The 20540-nt window shown below is 36.1% G+C and overlaps 1 protein-coding gene across 1 annotated transcript in view; it reads left to right on the forward strand.

The window, feature by feature from the left end:
* The first annotated feature begins 1135 nt into the window (after positions 1-1135).
* The window catches only part of LOC101896246 (guanine nucleotide-binding protein subunit gamma-e), a 307757-nt gene continuing 288352 nt past the window's right edge, over positions 1136-20540 (forward strand). The window contains exon 1 of the mRNA XM_059129920.1: positions 1136-1808. The gene's annotated coding sequence lies outside the window, so the exon portion shown is untranslated. The remainder of the gene's footprint in view (positions 1809-20540) is intronic.

A 20540-nucleotide genomic window follows, 5' to 3' on the forward strand; every position in this document is an offset into this window, starting at 1 on the left:
CGGGTCAAGTTCGAAGATGGGCTATATCTGTCCACGATATCGTATAGGTCCCATATAACGGTACAACCCATATTCGGTATTCTGATGATTTTAACAACATTTTTCAATGGAACTGTCTGAAATTCTACACATCGAGTTCTCTGTGAGTACTTTACCCCCCTGAAAAAGAATTGTTCTCCCCCATATAACTCTACCTCCCGGTATTCGGTAATTTGATGATTTTAGTCACATTTTTCAATGCCTTTATCTGAAATTCTACACAAAGAGTTCTCTGTGAGTACTTCACCCCTGAAAGAGAATTTTCCATATAGGTCCACGATATCGTATAGCCCCCGTACAATGGTGCCCCTCGATGTTCGGTATTTTGATGGTTTTAACCACATTTTTCCATGGAATAGTCTGAAAATCCACACAAGGAGTTCCCTCTATGTTCTTTACCCCCTGGAAGAGAATTGTCTATATAAAGGTTTACGTTTTAGTATAGTACCCATATAACGCTACCCCGAGATATTTGGCATTTGCAGGATTTTCGCGACATTATTTACCGGATTTGCTTCCAATTTCGTATTTGAAGTTCGTAATGGGTACTGGTGCAGGACTACGTCTTAGTATAGCAAAAATACAACGGTACTTCACTTTATTCGGTATTTTGATGATATTAGTGTCCAAGCTTTTATTCAAAATCTATATATCTATTTATTCCGGTGTCCCGTCCTATAAGGAATATCATGGCTACTATCGAAACCCTTCTTTTCGAGGAACAAATTTTTCAAATTAGCCTCTAGTTCAACGATGTACCTGCCCATTTTTTCCTTTCCAACTACTGTCCACCTTTAATGCATTGTGCTCTTGGTCCGAAAACAATTTTTTTCTCTCACTACCATTCTGGCTGACTGGCAATGACAGTGTGTGGCACTGGTACTGACACTGAGTGTGTGTTGCAGACTCATTTGCTTGCACTTTATCTGCTGCTGCTGCTGCTACTGCTGATGGCATAGCCAACGAACCAAGCACCAACAACACCGAACCAACTACAAACCATTCATCGTCGTTGTCGTCGTCATCATCATCATCATCGTCGTCAGTGCCACAGCCATCACCATCGTGTATGCCAGCCACTTCGTTGTAATCGTCGTCGTCGTCGTAGTAGTCGTGCTCCAGTATTCCGTAGTGGCTGGTCGGGTGGATTGCACATTTTTAATTGCCAACATTGTTAAGCGTTATTTTCGTTCATTCGTTTTGCTCGCTCGGTCGCTCGCTCGTCGTTCATCCGTTTGGTTGGCGCTCGATAGTTGGCCATTTTTAGTTTAGCCAAGAAGCAGCAGGTGCGTTAACGTGTGTGGTGTTTTGTTTCCAAGAAGCTCTACAGTTTTCTTTTTCATACCATTCTGCATAACGGTCGAGGAAAAAGGTGTTACGGTAGTGAGAAATAGAAAAAAAAAATAGAAACGGAAAAACACAAAGATTTAAAAATTTCCTAAAACTCCAACAACTGTTGGCTTTCTCATTTTTTTTCGGTGAAAAATTTGGGGAAAAACCCAAGAAGTGGAAGCCAATTGACAAAGTTCCCAGAACGATAACAAGTTTGAAATTTTCGGTATTTTTTTGAAACCTTACCATCATCATCCTCAGTTTCGCCATCATCGCCAGGCTTTGGATTAACGGCAGCTTACTTCGTTTGCGCTAAATTTTGGCGCACTACTTTTGCTTACATCTTCTGCATCCTCCCCTTCTTCTTCTGCTTTCTGGGGAATAGTTTTCTTCTTAAAGGAGGAGCACGACAGAAAAATTCACAACTTGTTGGTCCGGTAAGTCGAACGAAACTGATGTGCAAGAAAACGAAGAAGAAAAGAAAAAAAAATGAAAACTTTGGCGGAAATATTTACTTCTCAGCATTTGCGAATGCTGATGCAAGGAGGAAGATGTCCGAAGGAAGACTAAATTAAGCACTTGGTTGATTTTTAATTAAGAATGAAATTGGAATTGTCTTAATGAATTGTTAATAGTCGAAGGAAATTTGAGATATTGCAGGCGCTTGGCAATCAGATGCATTGGGAAATTTCGCAATTTGAAATAGGAAGTTGGTAATTTTAAAAATGGATTGAAATTTAAGAGTTCGGAAAATGATATAAATTGAATTTTTAATTAAATTTAAAATTCGATTTAAAAATTAACGCAGTTTTCTTTGTTGAAATTGGAAAAACCACCCTCCAAACAAAGAATGTTTGTCTAATTCTTATAATTAGATTAGTAGAGGAAATGTTTTTACGATCGATTTTTTCTTGACATTTTAATGTGCAATGTGTTTGTTATAGACATGTTGTGGTAAAAAAACTGTAAACTATAGGTCTGCTCCAGAACTGCAAGAATGTAAAAGTTTTTACTACGATAACCCTTTATAATAACGAAAATAATTGCAAAACTAGCAGATTTTTGCATGTCCTGGAACAAATTAAAAGCCTGCACTATTTCGTAGAGTTGCCATATTGTTTTCAAGTTTAGAACTTTTTTAAACAAAATTGCGAAGAATTAAGGGTTCTCAAAAAGCATTTATCTAATTATGTTTTTAAAAATTTTGAAAGAAAATAAAATCAAATTTAATTAAATGGAACATTCACTTGATTCCACGCATGCGTATACGTGTTGACACAACGTATACGCCATTGGGGACCAATAAGGGAAACAAATTGTGAAATAATATCAAGGGCAGTATTAGTCTCTTTCAATATGACGATTTTATATATAATAGACAAGACGGGAGGGAAATATTTCACGAAATTGTTTGAAATTTTAATTTGGGATTTAAAGTTGTGAGGGGAAATAAAATCGAATTAACCCTAATAGAGAACTGATTTGATTACACGCATGCGTATACGTGTTGACACGTGGGATTAGAAATTTAAACAAATTGTGAAATAACCTAATACCCAAATATATTTTGTTTTCGATTTCGATTTGACCTCAAAGAAATTATGTGTGGAAAACACAATTAAACCCAATTAGGAGTTGACTCGATTTCACGCATGCGCCACTACAGACGAATAAGGGAGACAAAATGTGAAATAATATCAAGGGTAGATTTAAGATAGAATAACATCACAAATTGAAAATAATGCTGGGAGTTGACGTATGTAACAGCATGAATTTCCAATTAATTTGAATTATTGGAATCAACGCAAAGCTATGTAACAATGACAAGAAATGCAATAACGAATAGGCGTTAACTCATTCCTTACTAAAACTGTTGACCTTTAATGTTGACCAAATATAATATGTAAAAAATTAACATTTTCCTTAGGTTGATATTTTTATCTATGTTATTGTTGCATACCAGGTTGTTGTTGGGTCGAGGAGGCACAAACAGGTCTCATAAAAATATTACGATGTGTCAAGTTTCAACCCAATCCAAATACTATTTTCGTTTTGACGCCACTTTCTGGTGAAATTCCAAAATATGAAAAGGACTCCTTAATTGATGCGGAGTTCGTTGGCCTATATAGTTAGACTGGCTTAAACCGGCGCGCATCGATTCTAAACTATTTCAGTATTATTTGGCAAATTTAATTCTAGACTTTTAAAATTTCATTGAAAATAGATAAAATCGGGTAAAAAATTACAAAGGAGCTACATCTAAATCTGAACCGATTTCAATATAAATTGACAAATACATTTTTAGACAAATTTCCTCACACTTTCTAAATTTCTTTGGAATTTGTCACACAAACCATGAAATCTGCCAAAATATGTATGGGAGCAATATCCAAATTAAATAAATTCTTAGACCAAATTCTCTTACACTTTCCAAATTTTATATTTTTTGCTATTATATAAATATAGCAAAAGATATTCAGTAATCTATATTTTCAAGCGTTTTTTTTTTTTTTTTTGAATTCCTATTATCACGACAAGTAGCTAAATACAGGACAATTATAACAAAAGTAACATAGTCTTGGTCATTCAGTCAGAAACCAAATAAGTCTTTAGTTTTGATCTGTGGCAACATCCAACCTCTAATATTTTTATCCAAATAAATGTAAACCAATGTTGCGAAATATATCTAAAATTATTAATATCACGTTGTATATTTTCAAGCCTATAGAGGCTTTAAAAAGTGTAGGAGACCCCCCCCCCCCTTTGGTGTTTTAATCATTACATTGAAAATTAATTAAAACAGACGGGACAAGTTTCCCTCTCTTCCACACAGTTGGAAATTTCCGGGTTATGATTCCACGCGATTCATGCATTTTATGTATATAGTGTCTTCGACAATACTGAAGACAAAAAAAAAAAAAATAAATAAATAAATAAATAAATAAAAAGGCAACTAGGTTCAGCTAAGTCGAACTTTTAATACCATCACCATTTTGAAGGATCTTGAATAATTTAAAACATATTCATCGAAAAAGACCACTTAAATGAAATCCGTTATATGGGGGCTGTACGAAGACGTGGACCAGCATAAGTAATTTTTGTCATAGACTGTAGTAGCGATTCTAAACTTTAAATATGACATTTTAAACAATTCAATTGAATAATGTCGCTAATATAATCGAAATACCCAACAAAGGAAGGTACCGTTTTATGTGGGCCATATGAAGACGTGGACTTGCATATATAATTTGCTGACATAGGTCGTAGTACGAGCTTCAGACTTTAAATACGAAATCTGAAACAATTCCGGTCAAAAATGTCGCTAAAATCATCAAAATTCCGAAAATTGGGGGGATATACGATATCGTGGACCTATATAGACAATTCTCTTACAGGCAATAAAGTACCCACAAAGAACTCCTTGTGTAGAATTTCAGACAATTCCATTGCAAATGTGCCTAAAATCATCAAAACACGGAATACGATATCGTGGACCAATATGGCCCATCTCCGAACTTGTCCTGCCTGCATTCCAAAGACTAATCTGTGCAAAATTTTAGCTTCCTATCTTAATTCGTATTTACTCCTGTGTGATTACAACAGACGGACGGACGAATGGACAGGGCTAAGTCGTCTTAGAATGTTACGGTGATCAAGTATATATATATATACTTTGTTATGTCTATAATTAATATTACGATGAGTTACAAACGGAATGTCATATTATGTACTGTGGAGGTATAAAAAGTAAAATATCGGTCGATGTTTGTGAAAGCTGTATACACCTAGATTGTAGTCTCAACGAACACTTTATGCATTGTTTCTAAATTTGGTATTGACGTGGCGAAGTGTTGATTCTGAGAAAATTGACAACTCATTTCCTGAGAGGTGTGATTCCCCGTCCGCCCGTAGTAGTATATATAACTCAGATCAAGTTCAAAAAAAGGCCAATATCGGTCTCATCTTTTTGGTACAATCCTCACAAGAACTCAAAATGTCGAAAGAAAATAACTAACCTCATAGACACAGAAAGAATTATCGAATTTTGTTCCAATTTTTCAAGTACTGCTTTTTTAATCATTTCTAGTTCAAGAAAATGGGTGCGAAAATATCCGTTAAAATTTGGGCTAAAATCTCTTTAATACGGTATATTGGGAAGTACCGTTATAAAAAAAATAAAAAATTAATATCTGCCGTAAAAAGGGATCTACAACAAATAATAGACCCATGTGACATATTTTCCAATGCCGAAACTTCTATGGATCCAACATATATTTAAAAGAAATGTAATCAATAAGATCGACTCCAAGTGTCCTAAAAACGGACAGCTGTTCCAACCCCACTCAAAATGGTTTCGAAATTAATTTTCAGGTACGTTGGATGGCGGTTTGTTGAGCTTCTCAAAAAAAAAAAAAAACAAGTTAGAAAGCAGTGAGTTTGGCCGGGCGGAATTTTGTATACCCTCCACCATTTGGAACAAATTTGGAAATTTTCAAAAAATAAAATTCCCAAAAAAAATCTTTTTAAGTCCTCGAAATACCGAATATAGCCGTTATATTGGGATCTATACGACGTGGACCTATATAGGCATTGTTTGTCATAAGCCATTACCATATTAAAACTCGAAACTTGAAATAAACGTACCGTTATATCGCAACTGTGCGAAGACCTGGACCAGCATAGACAATTTTCTGTCACAGGCTGTAGCACCCATTATGAATTTCAAATACGACATCTCAAACAATATCGGTGGGTATTGTACCCAAAATCGTCAAAATACCGAATATAGGGAGGAACTGATAAATGGGGCCTATACGAAGATCTGGACCTGCATACACAATTTTCTGTCACAGACTGCAGTTCCAATTATGAACTTTAAATACATAACTTGAAACAATTCCGGAAAACACCGAATATTGGGAGGTACCGTTATATAGGAGCTATACGAAGACGTGGTCCTGCACAGACAATTTACTGTCTTAGGCTGTAGTATCCATTTCGAACTTCAATTATCAAATTTTAAGCAATTGCGGTGAACGATGTCGCTAAAATCATCAAAATATCGAATATCGGGAGGTACCGTTTTATGGGGGCTATATGAAAATGTGGACCTACATGACCCATTTACGAACCTAATCTGCCTACTGGAAAAATAAACATGTGTGCAAAATTTTAGCCTTCTATCTCAATTCGTTCGAAAGATAGCGTAATTACAACAGACAGACAGACGGACAGACAGACGGACATCGCTAAATCGACTTAGAATTTTACGCTGATTAAAAATGTATATACTTTGTTGGGTTCGATGAGTTACAAACGGAATGACAAAGTTAATATACCCTCCATAGTATGGTGGAGGGTATAAAATAATAATTCAGAAAACCATTCTGTCCTCTCTAAAAATTTAAAAAATCCGAACATCAGAGGACACCGTTGCATGGAGTTACTCTTAAGCTTGAGGCTAATGTTCAATACCATTCATCATAGATAATACTATTTTTTAGGCTCCATATTGAAGGCGGACGTTGACTTCTGATCAAGAACGTGCATAAATACTTAATGAAGACTCAGAGGAATGCATGTCAAACTAATGCCGTAACAAAATGAAAATCTCATGGTAAAATATTAATAATTTGATTCGCATATTAAGTCCATTTGTACCATTTTGTATTATTTGAAAAATGGAGTTAAAAACTTGAAATATGGTATGAGAATCAGGGTGGAAAAAGTGGTTTTGGAAATAGGTACTAAGTGGGCGAACTGTACTAAATTTGGGTCAGTTTGGTTAAGGATGAACGGGTGAAACAGGAATTTTGAAATGTTAGGAGTTGTCTGCTTGTTGGTGGGGTTAAGATAAGGTGTTGGGTTTGGAAATATGTACTACATGTGCACGAAATGGACTTAATAGTACTATATTTGGTACAATTTGGTATTGGGACCTGAAGTTTGGAAGTTTTTTCTAAAGTGTGTAATACAATTTTACGAAAAATACTGAATGGCACCATATTTGATATTAGTATTAAGATTGATTGATTGACTGATTGATAACTGTAGACTAAAATAATTAGTATTTAGATTACTGTGTGGTATCTGTGGTTAAGATATGGAGGTGTTTTGGAAATGCGTCATATATTTGTACAAAAAGTATTTCATTTGAAACTGTGCTGGAATCACGAAATTTGATATATATGCCACAGTTGGTACCTAATGTTGAGATATCGTGGTGGTTGTGGAAACGGGTACTATAATTGTTCGAAAAGTACTAACTAAATTAGTATTGAGTGAAGGAAGAAAGCTGAAATTCCGAAATTTGATATTGAGGTCTTTGTTGGTTTCTTGGGTTTGCAGTTGTGGACAGAAAGATTGCATATGGCTCCATTGTGCAATGGTTTTACTAATATCCTCTTCGTTAAACTTCACAATGAAAGATTTTGAAAACATTTTTGAGTAAAAGGTAAACATTTTCTTATAATTCTCTCCGAAAAGGGAAAAACTTGAATTATATAAATAACCTTAAAGATATGAAAATTTAGTGCAATGCATGTAATTTTTATAAAAAAAAGTTTTTTAAACTGAACAAATGGTTAAATTTGAGTGCAACCGTGTTAAATAGCAGTAAATTAGGCCGGCCTTTTGAATAAAATTTGGAAATTTTCGAAAAAAAAATGATAATAAATAAATAAGAAATAGAATGACGTCCATATGAAGACGTGGACTCGAATGGTTAATTCTGTCACGTGCCGTATTAGCCATTTCGAAGTGCAAGTACGAAATTTGAAACAATTCCGGAGAAAAAATATAGCTAAGATCATCAAAATGTGGAATATAGGCTATACGAACTGCAACCATCTTGAGACTGATGTAATTTCTAAGCCACTTGTTCGACAGCTGTTAAAATTAGAAACCACAAATGCCGATGGTCGTTCTGCGCTCGTATTAATCGACCGTGTCCTCAGAATAATTGCCGAATATTATCGCGAAAATATTCTGGAGGGTGTATTAAAGCTTTGGACATTCCAACAGGACTCTGCACCATCGCACTCAGAACGTGCCACCCAAGAATGGTTACAAAATGAGAATCCTCTCCGGATACCTATGTAGGATTATTGTGGCTGGAGTAATTTGGGAAGCAAGGTTGGCACTAAAAAATACCAAATTGTCGATCACCTTAAGCAAGCGCTTCGCCGGGAATGGGCCAAAATACCGCAGAGCAACATTCGGGCAGCGTGTGACGGTTTCTTTGGCCCTTTGGCCCCGACATTTTTTGTTTTCATTTAATAAAATTAAAAAAAAAAGTAAAAATTGTGGCGTTTGACTTTGTTGCAGTTTTTTTTATCTCACCCTGTATATTTAGCGTAAATATTAACCAATGTTCCTGGTCAAAAAGGTAAGGGTAATATCTGGGCAGTGTTCTTTGACATAAAAAAGTTAAATCTTCCAAAATTGATTTGGACATAAGGGGACTTCGACCATATTGTAGCAAATTGTAGTGTTGTAGGGTATCACATGGTCGGCCCCGCATGGGTATAGCCTGATTAAACGAACGGAAACCCACATACTTTCATATTTGGCCGACCTAGCTATGTCAGCCTATCCGTTATTTCACACGATAAAATGTCTGTCTGTGCGCTCAATAACTCTCGAACAGAGTAAACAATTTCAATCAAATTCCCATCAAACTTTGATTGAATTCAAAACCTTCTGATACACCTCAAACAAAAAATGTTAAAAATGTTAAATATTTTTAACTTTTATAAATAACAAAATAATTAAGTTATTGTACCCTCCACCATAACATGGAGGGAGTATTAAGTTTGTCATTCCACACAACCCACACAAAAATATTTAAGTCGTTCGATTTTTCTAGACTCCGACTTCGACTGCAGCAAAATTGTGCATTTCCGCATTACATTTTTTCCTACCTATCAAAGGTAATTTAAGAATTTAAGACCTCCTCTGTTGTTCGCTTTAAAAATGGAAATACTTCAACATTTTAAAATGCTTCCCCCCTGAAATTCTAAAGTCCCCATTTCCCGCAACCGCAATTGAATTTAAAAGCTAACATCTCAACTGGTATGATGTAAATTTTATTTTCCCCAGATTTTTTTGTGGGGGGAAATAAAAATTCCAACAAATTTACATATTTTGCATACTACTACTGTTTTTCTAAAGCACTGGCTGCAAGGCATCACCGAACGCATCTTGTCCCTGCAAATAAATATGACATGGATTTATGCACCTGCACATAAAACAACAATTGTCAAAACAACAGCAGCCACCAAAACCCTACGACCTCCAACTCAGACACCAACACACACACCCACACCGCACAGATGCAGCAACATTCACCCCATGTTACCAAATCTCGTCAAAAGTTATGTTCGCACATTTACAACTGGAATGCACCTGTGAAAGGAATTTTGTTTCCCCATTGTTGCTATTGCAATTGTCAGTATGTGCCGTTGCGTCTGTGTGTGTGTGTGTGCCTGTTTTTCTCTCACCCGTACTTCATGATAATATTTCGTCTGGGTGACATTTAAATGAATGACACGCAACGCTCAAGTGTCATTTTGGAACATGTTACGACAACAAGTACAAGAAGTACAACTATGAATAGTTCCAAATCTCCATCATCTAATGGTTGAGATGACATCTCTGTCTCCCAGTCTCTCCCAGTTCCCAGCTTTTGTCCCCTTTGGCAGTAGTCATTTCAACATGTCACACAATAAGTTTCAAAAAGCTGCAGAACTTTTTTGTTTGCTTGGTTGTAAGAGGAACTGGTGTTTGAGAAAAAATTGAAGTTAGAGGAACAGATGTATTTGGGTTTAAGGTTTGGTGGAAAATGCGTGTCAATTTAAATGCAAAGCTCTTGATTTTTAGGATTCTACAGGTAGGTTTTAGGTAGAAGGAGTTAGGAAGACAATTGAAGAAGAAATTTGGTATTTGAACTTCTTAATGAATACTACATCCTAAGACAGAAAATTGTCTGTGCAGGTCCACGTCTTCGTATAGCCCCCATATAATGGTACCTCCCGATTTTCGGTATTTTGATGATTTTAGCGGCATTATTCATCGAAATTGTTTCAAATTTGGTATTTGAAGTTTTTCTTGGATACTACATCCTAAGACAAAAAATTGTCTGTACAGGTCCACGTCTTCATATAGCCCTCATATAACGGTACTCCCTATATTCGGTATTTTTATGATTTTAACAACATTATTCACCGGAAATGTTTTAAATCTTGTATTTGAAGTTCGTAATGAATGCTACATCCTAAGACAAAAAAATTGTCTGTGCAGGTCCACGTGTTTCGATAGCCCCCATACAATAGTGCCTACCTTTATTCGGTATTTTGATGATATTAGCGACATTATTCAACAACTGTTTCAAATTTCGCATTTAAAGTTCGGAATCTTTAATACAGCCTGTGACATAAAATTACTTATGTAGCACCACGTCTTTGCATGTAAAGGTATTCAATTGAGCGGTATATTTCGGCGGATTTTTTTTTTGAAAACTTTCAATTTGGTCGGTTTAAGGTCAGAGTAGAAGTCTATTGCTCGGGGAGATGATAGCAAAATATTTAGGGGAAAGAGCTTAGGACGGGGTAGAAGCTTACTAATGTAGATGGCCTTCGGATAATGTTTGGAGGTAGAGTTTTACGTTTGTATAAAAAAAATGCCAACATTTCCATTCATCCGCGAATAATTTTAACCCCGGACACTTTAGACTTTTACCTTGATGCTGGTAGCCAATATATCGGCTATATACTTAAATATGTAAAACCTATGTATATATATATATATATATATATATATACATACATATATATATATATATATATATATATATATATATATATATATATATATATATATATATATATATATATATACGCATATAACTCAGGAACGGATGGAATGATTATGACAATACTCACCAATACTTTGTCGAAAAAAGTGGTTTTATACCATAGGTCTTGCTGAACTAAATCCGTTTCAGGACATTTGGAGTCGATCTAGCAATGTCTGTCCGTCCGTTCGTCTGTCTGTCTGGCTGGTGCGCACAATACATCTCGATTTGGTCCAAAATTGGTACATCGTAATATTTTTATCAATTTTAGACCGAGTTCGGATATGGGCAATATCGGTCCACCCCTTCAGGTACATCCCCCACAAAAAGTCGAAATTTTCAAAAAAATATATTTCCTGCACAGAAAGACAAAGGATAATCCGACTGAAAAATATCAGCCCATTCCATCAAGTACTTCCCCCACAAATAGTCAATATTTTGAATAATTATATCTCTTATATAATGTTATTTAAGAGTTCGATTGTCTTCAAATTTCACACATCTCAATATTTTATCAACCCAAGGTCTGGTGTTAACATGGAATATATCGGTTCACTCCTTCTACTACCTCCCCCACAAAGTGTCACAATTTTGAATATCCATGAAATAATTATAAAGATTGTAGAGATCGGACCATTTATTCTGGTAACTTCCCCATACAGAGTTTTTTGAAAAAAACAAGTAAAAAGCAGTTAAGTTCGGCAGGGCCGAACTTTTAAAACCCTCCACCATTTGGAAGGAAATGGAAAAAAATTGGAATTGAAAAAAAATTCCGAAAACGACCACTTAAATTAAAACCGTTATATGGGAACTATGCGAAGACGTAGTCCTGGATACGAAATTTTTTGTCATACGCTGTAATATCCATTACGAACTTCAAATACGAAATTTGAAATAATTTCGGTAAGTAATGTCGCTAAAATCATGAAAATACCGAGTATCGGGAGGTACCGTCATATATGGGCTATACGAAGACGTGGACCTGCATACGAAATTTTTTGCCATAAGCTGCAGTACCCATTAATATGTTTCAGTACGAAATTTGATGATTTCGCTGAAATCATGAAAATACCAAATATCGAGAGGTACCGTTATATGGGGGCTATACGAAAACGTGGACCTACATGGCCCATTTACGACAGACAGACAGACATCGCTAGATGGTCTGAGAATTTTACGCTGCTCCAGAATACATATACTTTGTAGGGTCTATTATGAATATTTCGAGGAGTTACAAACGGAATAACAAAGTTAACATACCCTCCATAGAATGGTGGAGTGTATAAAAACGCTCAAAGAAAGCGAAATAAGCAGCCAACTCTCTTCAAATTTCACACATATAAACATTTATCCTAACACAATATCTGTTGTGAAGATAATAATATATGCAGGTGCACATCTTTGTATAGCCCCACATTACGATTTTCATTTAAACGGAATTTTTAGGAATTTATGGAAAACTTTCAAGTTCTTTACAAATAGTGGATGGTATTAAAAGTTCGGTCCGGCCAAACGTAGCTGTTTTTTTAGTGAGCATTTTAGTGAGAATTTTCCAGAACAAAACTGATTCGTGATGGAATTCAAGCGTGATGGTGTGATTTCTTTGTATTTGACTGGAAAACCACAAGTGGCTATCGTTAGAGCACTCCAGCATTTAAATGTGAATAAATCTTTGATGCTGGTAGCGTAGCCCGACATCAAGGAAGTGGACGGAAGAAAACAGGAACACCAGCAGAAATTGTTCGGAAAATATAGAAGCGACTTGACCGAAACACGCGTCGCAGTGACCGAAAAATGGCTCTTGAGCTGAACATATCGCAATATTCCATTCGTCAAATATTAAAAAATGAGCTCGGGGTAAAGCCATTGAAATTCCAAAAAGTGTAAGAACTTACACCGCAACAGAAAGAAAATATACTCAAAAGTACTAAAGAGTTGCCTCGCTTGGCCGAAATTGGTGAACTGCCGAATTTGGGTTTCTCCGATGAGAAAACATTCGATGTCCAGCAGTTTGTAAACAAACAAAATGACCGTGTTTACTTGCCAAATAGGTCAGCTGAAAATGTGCACCTTCGGTTGGACACCAAAACTCAAGGGTCGGCCATGGTAATGGTGTGGGCCGCCATAACAGCCAATGGTCGCTCTCCGCTCCTATCAATCGTCCGTCCCATCAAAATAAATGCCGAATATTATTGCCAAAAATTCTGGAGGGTGTATTAAAGCGCAGCACGCGCCGCCCAAGAATAGTTACAAAATAAGGTTCCTCGCTTAATTTCTAGCGCACAGGGGCTACCAAAATCTCCGAATACCAATCCGTTGGACTATTGTGTCTGTAAAATTTGTGAAAGCAAGGTTGGCACTAAAAATTACCAAAGTGTCGATCACTTTAAGCCAGCGCTTCGCCGGGAATGCGCAGAGCAACATTCGGGCAGCGTGTGATGGTTTCATTGGCCGTTTGAAGGCCGTAATTCGTGTCAAAGATGAGCAATTCGAAGAAATCTAAACTTATTCTAAAATTTAAAGCTGTTTCCGACCTTCTCTGCTTTCATTCAATAAAATTAAAAATATATAAAAGTCATGGCGTTTGACTTTGTTGCAGTTTTTTTACCCCACCTTGTAAATATACCTAGTTGTGTAGGGTGTTATATAGTCGGCCCGCTCTTTTGACTTTTCTATCCTGGTTTTTAGGATATTTTTATACCTTACAACACTATGTTTGATTGGGCCAAAAATTATGTAACACCTCGAAATATTGGTTTCCCACATAGAAAAGTATATATGGATCTTCCTATCTCGCCGAGCTGAGTCGATCTAGCTATGTATGTCTACAGGTCGCAATTATGGCTCGATCTTCATGAAATTTAGAATGGAGGTGGGTTTAAGGTCAGAATAGAACCCTATTTCTTGTGGAGATGATCGCATAATATTTAGGGGTCGAAATGGACCAAAAACTGAAAAATTTCTTGATTTTACAGTTGCTCTACAGGTCGCAATTATGGACCAATCGACGCAGAAATTAGCATGGATCTAGAGCTTCGGGCTGGGCAGAAGCCTTTCAATTTTGATGGTCATCGGGTAATATTTAGTGAGTGAAAAAGACTATACATTTGTGTTAAATAAAAGTCAAATTTCCATTAAACCGCGAATATTTTTAGTCCCGGCGAAATCATAAATAGACGAACAGGTCAATTCTGACCGTTACGTAGATACCGATAGGAAATATATCGGATATATATAGCGAAATATATACAATGTGTATATACAAAGGAAAGGAATGTTAGATGGAATGCTTATATCTCAAGAATGGCTAAACCGATTTTGACAAATTTTGCCAATTCAGAACGCGCTCTTGACATAAAAGTATAAAATCTAAAAAAAAAATCGCATAAAAATAAGTCAAAAATGATGTTAATATAGATTTTGTAGTATTTTGTGACATTTTTTTATTTTTTCATATTTTTTATCCCATGCGATTTTTATACCCTACAACACTATGTGTTGGGGGTATTATAAGTTTGAATTAGAATTTATGTAACACCTCGAAATATTGGTTTCCCATATAGGAAAGTATATATGGATCTCCCTAGTTCGCCGAGCTGAGTCGATCTAGCTTTGTAATCACTCTACAGGTCGCAATTATGGTCCGATCCTATAGAAATTTTGCACGAAGGTGAAGAATAGAAGCCTATTTCTTTTGGAGATGATCGCCAAATGTTTAGGGGTTGAAATGGACCAAATACTGAAAAATGTCGGATTTTGCAGTAGCTATACAGGTCGCAATTATAGACCAATCGATGCGGAATTTCATATGTAGCTAGAGTTTAGTCCGGGGAAGAAGCCTACCACTTAGGGTGGTCATCGGATAATATTTAGCGGGTAAAATAGACCATATCTTTTGTGTTGAAAAAATTCAACATTTTTCATTAAACCGCGAATATTTTAAATCCCGGCGAAATTACGAAGCCATGACAAGGTTACTTCTGACCTTTACATTGATGTTAACATCCAACAAATCGGATATATAGCAAAATATGTGCGATATATATGTCTATCAAAGAAGATATGCTTGAAAGATCTCTTATATGTCGAGAACGGCTGAACTGATTTCGACAGTTCTCATTAATTCAGAATGGCCTCTTGTCAGGAAAGAAACGTCTAAAAAATCACATAAAAATATCTCTCTATAGATGAAAATATTGATTTTGTAAAATTTTCTCATATTTTTTCAATTTTGTCATATTTAAAATTAAACATTTTAAATTAAACATTTGGTAACATTTCTACAGCTAACAAAACTAAGTAGTTGAGATATCAGGATATCATATACAGATCGCATTTATGGCCCGATCCTCACGAAATTTTGCATGGGGATAAGATCAGGGTCAGAATAGATGCCTACTCTTTTTGGAGATGATCGCAATATATTTAGGTGTTGAAATGGATCAAAAAACTGCAAAATTGTCAGCAGGTCGTAATTATCGCCCGATCCTCACGCACATTTGAATGAGGCTTACCGGACATTGCAAAAGCCAAGCAGTTTTGGATGGCCATCCAAAAATATTCAATGTGTGAAATAGTTTGCCAACTTTTGTAGACAAAATACGGAAATGTCTATTCCGGAGACTTTTTAGAGAATTCACAAATTTTTGTGAATAACAAGTAAGCAAAGACTATAGTCGTGCGGGGCCGACCATGTGATACCCTACAACACTACACTATGTTAGAAGCCCCCTTATGTCCAAATCCATTTTGGAAGATTTCGCTTTTGAAATTATGTCACGGAGCACTGCCCAGATATTACTAGCATTTTGACCAGGGACATTTAACAAATATTTACGAACTTCGTCGTGCTGTTAGTTGTAGTGGTCCATTTTACAGCTAAATATAATCCAATGGCCATACATAATGCTAGACTTCTTCCCTGTCCCTAACTTCTCTTCTCAGGCGTGTCGATTGGCTTCAATTGTGTGATCAGGAAATTTTCCCTGTTTTTGAATATTGTGCGATCATCTCCAAAAGCATGAGGTCCCTCTGTATTTCTAAATTTAGACTCATCTATATGATTTGCTTGTCTAGGATATTTGGCTATATTCGTCAACGAAATCAGCAAAAAAAGGCAGAAGTTCGCATTTTGTTTATTTCGGCTATCGCCTGTAAGTAATGTTGGTATTTTTCAGACAAAAGTAGTGGTTCATTCTACCCGCTGTCCTAAACTCTAACTTCATGCGAGATTTCGTGTCCATTCGTTTCTATTTTAGTTGTTGATCCATTTCAACCCCTAAATATATTGCGGACATCTTTGAACCCTACTCTTTTCGTGCGTCTCGGACGATAATTGCAACCTGTATATAATATCCCAAACCTGTGTTGAAAGGTGGAAAAATATTACAAAATGTATACCTTAATATTATAAGTCAAAATGAAAAAATCACATGCGATAAAAAATATGAAAAATGAAAATATGAAAAATGAAAATATGTCACAAAATACTAAAAAATCTATATTAACATCATTATAGGCGTCTTTTTATGCGTTTTTTTTAGATTTCGTCCTTTTATGCCATGAGCGCATTCTGCATTGACAAACATTTGGCGATCATCTCCAAAAGTAAATATAGTAGGCTTCTATTCTGACCCTAACCTCACCTCCATTTTAAATTTCGTGAAGATCGGACCATAATTGCGACCTGTAGAGTGATTACAAACTAACATGGACAGACGGACAGACGGACAGACGGACGGAGGTGTTACATAAATTCTGGCCCAATCAAACTTATAATACCCCCAACACATAGTGTTGTAGGGTATAAAAACGTGCATTCCACCTTCTTTACAAAAAATTAAATCAGGTGTAAATTAAAAAAATGTCTTGATCATATCATCGAGAATTTTGTGATTAATCCTTTTAAGAGTGCCCTTCAGAAAAAAAAAATACAATATAAATTATATCCCGTTCTCTCTTTACTTTAACCTAGAATTGTCCTACAATTGATTATTGCACCACATCGTTAATACATTTGTAATTGCGTTTGACCCACTAATTCAAATGTAGTCCATAATTAAATCTGGTTATATTTATGCTCTCTTTCTCCTTCTCCTTCTCCCACCCTTCTCCCTCTTTCTACTGCTACACAACATACTTAGAAGTCAAATCATGAAATTACTGTCTTTGTTTACGGCATTAATGATGTCCGTGATGGTTTGTTGCCATTACAGTTGTCATAGTTGGCGGCCATGAGGATGCCGCTCGTTGCCGCTGCCACTGATGATTCTCAATTAAGTTATTTTTCTCATAATTATTCTCAAGGGGATGCCGGAACAACACTGTGAACGACTATAAAAATAACAGAAGTTTGTTGAAGTGCTCAAACTAACTGTAAGATGATGAGCATACGAAGAAGACGACGCCAGTGTCTGTTTCAACAGTCCATTGCGAATTATGCAATGAATGTAAAACTTTAATTGCGCCTGAAAATATGCAACAATATTTTTTCTCTTTTCCCTTCACTTTATCAGCTGCCACACAACGTGCATTAGAATGCATATTGCAAAAATCATTTGTAATGGTCTGCAGATGTTGATGTTATGGTGAAATTGTTACATTTTACGCTTGTGGCGAATCCAGCCAACCATCCAAGTATCCGGTTGGCTGCTGGGCTGACTCGCCATTACCACAAGTCATTGACTGTAAAGAGGATATGTCATACATTTGATATCTTAAAAACGAGTAGTAGTGGCAGCAGCAGCAGAGCAGCAACAACAATGATCCATTAATTTTTATATTTATTACATATTGTTTGTTGTAACCGTCGTCTTCCTCTCTTTTCCTCCTCCAGCTATTTCCTCTCCCTTAGTGTCATAATATTTTCTTTATCCATAGTTTGGATGCTCATGTTTTTGTTGTTGTTGTCATTTATAGCTCTTTGAAGTTTTGTTGCTGAAAGCTTGAGGAAATATAAAACTTAAGTCAAAAGTTAATGGCTATGAAAATTGTATGTCTGTGTGTGCTTGTGTGTGAGTGCAACATTATATAAAATGCTGCAATTTTTTAATTGGAAACATCCTTAAGGATGAGTTGTATGTGTGTGTGCATCTGTGTCTGTCACTTGAATTTTATGATAATGGCATTGCTTTATTATGATGGCAAATTTGCTCGGAGAGTAATGTTACACAAAGAACGAAAATCAGGGAACATTTTTTTGAGGTTAAGGGGTGATAATTTGTAATTAGATAGTAAGCTTAAGGAATAAATACGGTATAATAAGGCAGGGCGATTGGGAGGTACCCTCTGTATTTTCCGGTTTAGATGTCTAACAATTGGTTAAATTCCTTCGTTATGAATAATATCAAAATCCATCCAATGGCACCTGAGAAAATCATGGCCAATTTCTTATTATACCTTCAGCCTTAGGCCTACAGATACGGCGAAAATGTGTCACGTCGAAATAGAGGGTTCTCTGGGGACAAAACCCATGTCAGTACATTTTAAATCGATCGTGCCATTGAAGTCCGTCCTTATCTGGCTTGCTTGTGCGAACTACAATTCCCGATTCCGATTTGTGCGCATCGTTATATTTCTTTCTAACTTAGATCGAGTTCCAAGATGGATTATATCGGCCCACTTCTTGTTCTATAATGTCCAAATCCATGTTTATTATATTTATTCGATCGGATATGCTACACGCGACTGAGATACAGGGTGAGATAAAAAACTGCAACAAAGTCAAACGCCATAATTTTTACATTTTTTTTTAATTTAATTGAATGAAAGCAAAAATATCGGATATGACATAAAATTTTAGAAAAAGTTTAGATTTGTACGAATTGATCACCCTTGGCACGAATTATGGCCTTAAAACGGCAAATGAAACCGCACACGCTGCCCGAATGTTACTCTGCGGTATTTTGGCCCATTCCCGTTTGCTTGAGGTGATCGACACTTTGGTATTTTTTAGTGCCAACCTTGCTTTCCAAAATACTCCATACACAATAGTCTAACGGAGGAATACGGAGATTTTGGTGATCATTGTGCGCTGGAAATAAAGCGAAGGACCTCATTTTGTAACCATTCTTGGGAGGCGCGTGCTGAGTGCGATGGAGCTGAGTCCTGTTGGAATGTCCAAGGTCTGCGCCCAAAATGTTTGCGAGCCCAAGGCTTTAATACACCCTCCAGAATATTTTCGCGATAATATTCGGCATTTATTCTGATGCTACGGTCGATTAATACGAGCGTAGACTGACCATCGGATGTTATGGCTGCGCATACCATCACCATGGCCGGCGCTTTAGCTCTGGTGGCCAACCGAAGGTGACATTTTCAGCTAACCTTTTTTGGAAGTAAACACGATCATTTTGATTGTTTACAGACTGCTAGACAACGAATGGCAGTTCACCACTTTCGGCCAAGGGAAGCAGATCTCTAGCTCTTTTGAGTCTATTATCTTTCTGTGACGATGTAAGTTCTTGCACTTATTGGAATTTCAATGGCTTTACTCCGAGCTCATTTTTCAATATTTGCCGAATGGAATATTGCGATATGTTCAACTCACGAGCCATTTTCCGGCCACTGCGATCAAACGCTTCTTTACTTTTCGAACCTTTTCTGCTGATGTTGCTGTTTTCTTCCCTCCACTTCCTTGACGTCGGTAACGAGCGATGGTACGAGACACAAAATATTTATTGTTATTTATTTGATATTTGTTTATATATATATATATATATATATATATATATATATATATATATATATATATATATATATATATATATATATATATATATATATATATATATATATATATATATATATACTAAAAGGTACCAATAATTTAATTCCTTTATTGGGCAAAGGGAAGGACCTAGAATTCTGAAATTGAATGTACTAAGTACTGAATGTATAAGTACTAAAAAGACATAATTTGGTACATTTGAAATATGAGGAAGCGACAAATTTGGAAATCGGAATTTTTTGTGAGGAGTGCTTGAGATGTGGAGGTAGTTTTGGAAATATCTACTAAAAAGTACGAAAAGCATTAAATGCTGTTAAGTTAAGTTTGGTACTGAGGAAAGGGATAGAGCTACATAACTGAAATTTGGAGTGCGGGTATTAAGTTTTTATAACTTCAGCCTATGGACCAAATTCATTTCGGAACATTTGGGGTCGATCTAGAGATGTGCGTTCATGTGTCAGGCTGGCTGGTGCGCACCAGCCTTCGATAACTCTCGAAGGGACTATCCAATTTAATCGTAATATTATGGTCAAACTTAGATCGAATTCGAAAAAAGACAAAATCGGTCCACTCCTTCTGGTACCTCCC

The sequence above is a fragment of the Musca domestica genome, unplaced genomic scaffold, assembly GCF_030504385.1.
Source record: "Musca domestica strain aabys unplaced genomic scaffold, Musca_domestica.polishedcontigs.V.1.1 7, whole genome shotgun sequence".
Classification (NCBI taxonomy): domain Eukaryota; kingdom Metazoa; phylum Arthropoda; class Insecta; order Diptera; family Muscidae; genus Musca; species Musca domestica.